This window comes from Dipodomys ordii, unplaced genomic scaffold (genome assembly GCF_000151885.1).
Source record: "Dipodomys ordii isolate 6190 unplaced genomic scaffold, Dord_2.0 Scaffold25, whole genome shotgun sequence".
In the NCBI taxonomy this organism is placed as follows: domain Eukaryota; kingdom Metazoa; phylum Chordata; class Mammalia; order Rodentia; family Heteromyidae; genus Dipodomys; species Dipodomys ordii.
In genome coordinates this window covers 17,734,581-17,740,580 of record NW_012267241.1, presented here as the reverse complement: position 1 = coordinate 17,740,580, position 6,000 = coordinate 17,734,581, and positions in this window count along the sequence as shown.

Here is a 6,000-nt window from a genome sequence, read left to right as displayed (position 1 = left end):
TGTGATTTGTTGGGTCTCAGGAGAGTCCAACTACAAAACTGATAATTATATTAAATATACATAGACAATAAAGAGTGTGTTTACATAACTATGCCCATAAATATCTGACTGAACAGTCATTGTTCTCAAACCCCTTTTAAGCAGCTCTCTAAGGATTCCAGTTCTAATGACATGATAGTTTAAAAGATGTTGCTCAGTCTTGTTCCATATTTAATTAACTTTCCTTTTTTAAACTTGTGATGGCACAGACAATAACAAATAGCTCTGAAAAGAAGGAGCACTTAGAAACACGAGTAAGACCTTGTCAGGCTTTGTGTCACACAGGCGGGAGAAGATGGGCGGGTGGCTCTGGCCTGAGACCTTGACTTCCCCTGGGATTCTATTATGAGGCCATTCAGAGCTCTCTAATCCCATACACCTTCTCACTTCTGCTCGAATCTGCGCATCCTGCTTCCTGCACATGCTCTTGCATGTAAGCAGCTGCATCTCTAATGATTTCTTCTTACAAAACAGAAGATGAGCAAATGGGAAAACAACAAGGCATGTGAGTCAGGGTAGGTTAGCGCCGTGGAAAGAACAGGAGGCTTGGAGGGCATAGATATTTACATTCCAGCCTGGGCTCTTTCTGTGGTAGTTGACCTTGTGTAAGTGTCTTCCTTGCCCATTTGCTGCTATTTCAAATCAGAAACTTGGAGACGTAAAACAACACACATTTATTAGCTTACAGTTCTGGATGTTAAGAAGTCAGAATTGAGTCTCAAGATATCAGCAGAGCTGTTTTCTCCCAGAAGCTCCAGTGGAGACTGTTTCCTTGCTCTTTCTGTGTTTGGAAGCTGCCGACATTCCTTAGCTCCTGGTTCCTTCCCCATCTTCAGAGGCAACAGTGGCTTATTGAATCTTTCACACATCTATTCACTCTTAACCTTTCTGCCTTCCCCTTCCCCTTTAAAGGACCTTGTGATTATACTGGTTCCATATGCTTAATCTTGGAAAATCTTTATATCTACAAAGACTTTTGTCAGATACATCAACATACTCTCAGGTTCCAAGGATTAGCAGATAGACATCTGTGGGGTTGTCAGATACCACAACAAATCAAACCAGTGTTATCTGTAATGAGGGAGGGAGGCACTCTGAAATAGTTTTGTTCATTCAACAAATTAAGGCCCAGGGAACATGACAGCAAACAAGATAGACCCAGTCCCTGTGTTCCACATCCTCTGCAGCATTCATCTGGGAGGGAGAGGTCAGCATGACTGGACAAATAAACACAGCTTTGTCAGCTGTGTTGAAAGCTACAAAAGGAAGTAGAGAGGACAAAGGGGGATGTTTTACCAAGTGATCTAGCTTGGCTGTGAGTAAAGAGGGCAGGAGCAGTCAAGGAAGGCTTCCTTGAGGAGGGAGCATGGCAACAGAGATGTAATAAAGAACTTGAAACCATCCATGAAGAGTATATGAGAGCATGGGAATAGTAAAATTGATGATGAGAATCTTTCAGTGAGAAGAAGCAGCAATGCCCATGGCTAGGCCCTGAAATGTGGAGCAGAAGTGGATATGGTACATTGAAAGAACATGGTATACTGGGAGACAGCAGAAGCTCAGGGACCGAGGGAGCAAGGTTTGGTATGTGCCAGGCTGAGCCAGGCCATAAGCAAGTCGTGTTTATCCCAGGTTTACACAGTTGAGGAGGTGTATAGGTAGCTAATTCTGATACGATATGATCAGGATCTGTATTGTGTAGATGATGAAAGTGAAGGTCAGAGAAGCTAAAGAGCCTCCTGATGTCATCTATCTGTGAGAAGCAGGACTCTCACTGGAGTCTTCTCACCACTCAGCACTTGGTTTTGGGCACAGGGGCAAGACCTGGATATTGGACCCTTATTCTAAAAGCAATTGGGACTCCCAGCAATTCTAAACCCATTAGAGATTACTTTGGGTAATTGATTGGAGGCATCAGATCAGTAAGAAAGCAATATCTCTCAGCGAAACAATATTAGCTCATTCTCCAATGGCAATAGGTATGGATGGTGAGAAATGGAGAGCTGCAGTAAGTATTGACAGTTCAGGATGGGTAAGTCTAGCTTACTTATGTGGTCTTCATCAGAATGATGAATATTCCAAAGAAGGAGGAGCCAAAGGTGATTCCATGTTGCCATCCGGATCACAAGAAGGACCCATCAAATTCATCTTTTTTAAAAAAAAATAGTGTATACTAATTTGTATATAGTAAGGTATTTTCTCATGACATTTCCACTAATCCATAAATGTAATTTGATTCTATTTGTCCACTATAATCTTCATTCTTATCTTCTCTCTCTTCTCTTCCCTCTTTCTCCTTCTTTAATAGTTCTGCTTTCAATTGCACGCCCTTAGTCTTTACTTTTGTCTTTTTTGAAAATGATGGGTTCATAGGAAGCTATGATGGAGGAAGGTCAACAAATGATAAAACCTTCAAACCACGCAAGTGCTTCACCCATCAAGAAGAAATAAGCTATGACTCAACAGACTCATATAGATTTCAAGTTCTCCATGAAAATTCATCAGCCATTCTTCATGGGACTTAGCCCTCTGCAAGACAGAAATTCTGCTTACCGTTATGGCAGCGATGATTCCATGTTTGTGCTGAACTCTTTCTAATTGTCATCAATTATGATTCATTTACTTTTAGGTGTCTCGCCTGTCATAATATTATCATTCGTAAGGCTTTCCCTTTGCAGGCTGTGAGAATCTGTTGTGACATCTCAATAAAGCAGGGATTCAATCAAGGTGTGAATGAATTGTTAATCTTGTTATAAATAGAAGGTACCATATGTCAGGATGCAAGGGATGGCTCCTTCTTTGTTGAAAACAATGTTAGGAAAACAAAGCAAAAGAAGTTTCCGAAATAACTGCTTCAGCTCCAATTATATAATCGTTAACAAGTCTCTGCAGCTCATTCAGAATTCTGGGAGTGGTGCTCACACATAGTCACTTAGAACCATCATTTGAAAGAGAAAATTAGTGTTGATTTTGGCCATCCAAACCTCAGAGACACCTGTTGCTCTATATTTTTGACTATAAAGGCAGCCTTAGCCTCATTGTTCTCTTCTATAGGAGCATCCATTGACTTAACTGAGCCAAATGCTTTTTCCTTATTCCTCACACTTGCTCAGTGTATACAGACTGTAAAAATATGTCTAAATTGGCTGAGTTCTTTCCCAAACCAATTCATGAGGAATGTATCATGAATCTTCAAAACATGCAGGCTTTTCTCAGCACTGAGGGTTTTGGCCAGTTCTATCCTTGATCATACATCCTAAATGCAATACTAAAGCACCTGCAGCAATGTGTTTTCTGAGGAGAGACTGCTTGTAACTCAGAGGTCCAGCAAATGCCAGAACCAATAAAGCTTAAATTAGCATCCCATAATCTGAAGTCATTTCCCCTCTGCTATTTCGGTGCCCTCACCAACCCAAAACCTCTCACTCTTCCATCTCCTAACACAATCAAAATGTGCATCTACCTTGTTTCATTTCTTCAGGGCCTCACTAAGTGACTAGCTTGTTAGTTCAAAATAAAGTTAATGGTTAATAATAGTGTTCCCCTAGTGCCTAGTGGCATTTCCACTGAGACTTAATGAAAGGGATTGGATTTTTGGATTCAGCCATTCTGAAGGTCAAATCCTATTCTCTAGTGGAGTGTCCTCGGCATGATTTTTTACAGACTTTTTTTTTTTTTTTTAACAGAGCTTCACCTGAAAAATAGTGATTCCGATATCCTGGAGTTGCATGAGGACTAAAAAATCATGCACATTAAGCAGTTAATACAGACACTGGCTTATTTATTGACATTGGATGGAGGTCAGATGCAACTCTCTGGATCCTGCTCAGATTATCAGTGAGCATTTGCAATCTGGAGACCATGAGTTTCATTGCCTCGCTCCTTCCAGCTGGCTCTGCCCATCTTTCCTCCCTTCCTACCTTCTTTTCTGTCCTCCTTTCTTCCCCAATGGTTTGTTGAACTCCTGCTGGTTTTGAAAATAAATGGTTTCCTTCTTTTCCAACATAGAGAACGAAATGTGTTAGTGGTACATAATAAGAGAGAGTAGACAGGAAGCACCAAGCCTTGGTAAAGAGCCATTCAGAACAATGACCTCCTGCCCTGTCCCTCTAAAATCCGTTGTAAACTTGTTTCCCAGTAGTCATTAGAGACGAGAAGGAAGTGTTGATAAGCTCCATGATTCATTCAAGGGCCAAGGTTAATTTTTATTTATTCCCAGGTCATCACAAAGAGAGGCAGATGGTGGTGGCATTTCCTTCTTGCCGGGAGCTCAGATACTATCTGGATGGTGTTCAGACGTCCATTCTCTCTCAGCGAGGCAGCTTTCCTGGATGGCGGTAGCCACCCAAGCTGCAGACTGATTTTATTTAACTCAGATCACTTGTGGTAAGTAATTGAGGTCACTTGGACCTGGCTGGAGGAAAGCCAGCACTGCCAAGGAGAAAGGCTGACATCGTTTATCCTTCAGCGGCTCTTCCTTCAGAGGATTTATTTTTGGCGACCCATTTAGGAGGTAGCATGCAAAGCTGTGCTATCAGTTTATGAAAAAGCCACTTTCTCTGAATTTTACTAGCACCAGTTGACTTTGGATGGCTTAAATGTGGAATCAACTTACAGAGTCCTGTAGGAATGCTCACAAAGATTTACATCTATGATGAATCCATCTGAGTTTTCTACTACCCACATCAGGAGACTATGTAGCTCCTACTTTCAGAGCTATCATTGTAAGTAAAGAGAGTAGTCATATTATACTCAAAGAAAACAGAGTCTGGGATATGGCTAGTGCATTGTGGGTGGTTACAGGTTCCAATCAAGTCCTTCTGTTCCTTCAGGATCACTGAAAATGGAGACAAGCATGAGGAGGAAGATGGAAAGCAAAAATGGTTTCATCTGTTTCTGGCTGGGTAAAACTCAATAATTCCTTCAAGAAGAGTTCTGCTTACTTTGAAACCAAAGTACAGCCTCCATCCAGCTTCTCAAGTGGGCTTGAGGGTCCCCATGGGAAGCAAGTCTGGCCATCAGACCCAAAGCCAGCATGCTGCAGGAAGATTGGGCACCACTTCAAGCTCAGCAGTAGACAGAGCAAGGGGTACCCCAGTGAGACCAATTCCATGCCCTGGATTCAGCTCCTTCCCAGTTACCAAGGTCCAATGGCTACCAGCTTCTCACCTAAAATACCACTCTTTCTCCATGTAGAAGAACAAGAAACAGTTGGAGGAAAGTGCTCAGTCCATTTTGTGCTGCTTTAAGAGAATACATGACACTAGGTAATTTCTAAAAACAGGAGGTTGGGAAATCTAGGATCCAGAGGCTGGCACCCAGTGAGGGGCTATGTGCTGCCTCACTTCATGGCAGAAGGCAGCAAGGCAAGAGAATGAAGGGGCTCAAGTTCTTCTTTTTATGAAGGACTTACTTTCAAAAGAATTCACTCCTGTGACGATGGCATTAATCCACTCATGAGATCATGAGATCATGGCCTAATGACCTGAAAGGCCCTTCAAGACATCTCTCTGGAAGATTTCCCATCTTCAGTACCAATGCATAGAAGGGAGATTTTGAAAGACAGGAAGTTTGTCTCCAGTATTTATTCACCTTAAAAGATTCCTTAGGTGATTGTATTGGTTGGACTGTGCTAGACAGAGCTAACTGAAACCATTTCTCCTCTAGATGTAAGGTGAGTAGTCATGAAAATGGAACTGAGGACGATGGAGGTACATACTCCCTGCCCCTCTAGGTACCGTGAAAGTGACTGTCATGGTGAACACACTACCAGCTTTAGCTGCTTAGCCTTATCCAGATGTCAGTTTTGACTCCAATCTGTTGAATGGGGCTATTTTTCTAACTTTTAATTGGTATAATATTTTGGTAATGGTATAGGATTCCCAGGCATAGAACAAAAATGTACAACAGAACTAAAAAAGGTATAAGGTCCAGAGATTTGTTTGGTTAATATGTAGTTAT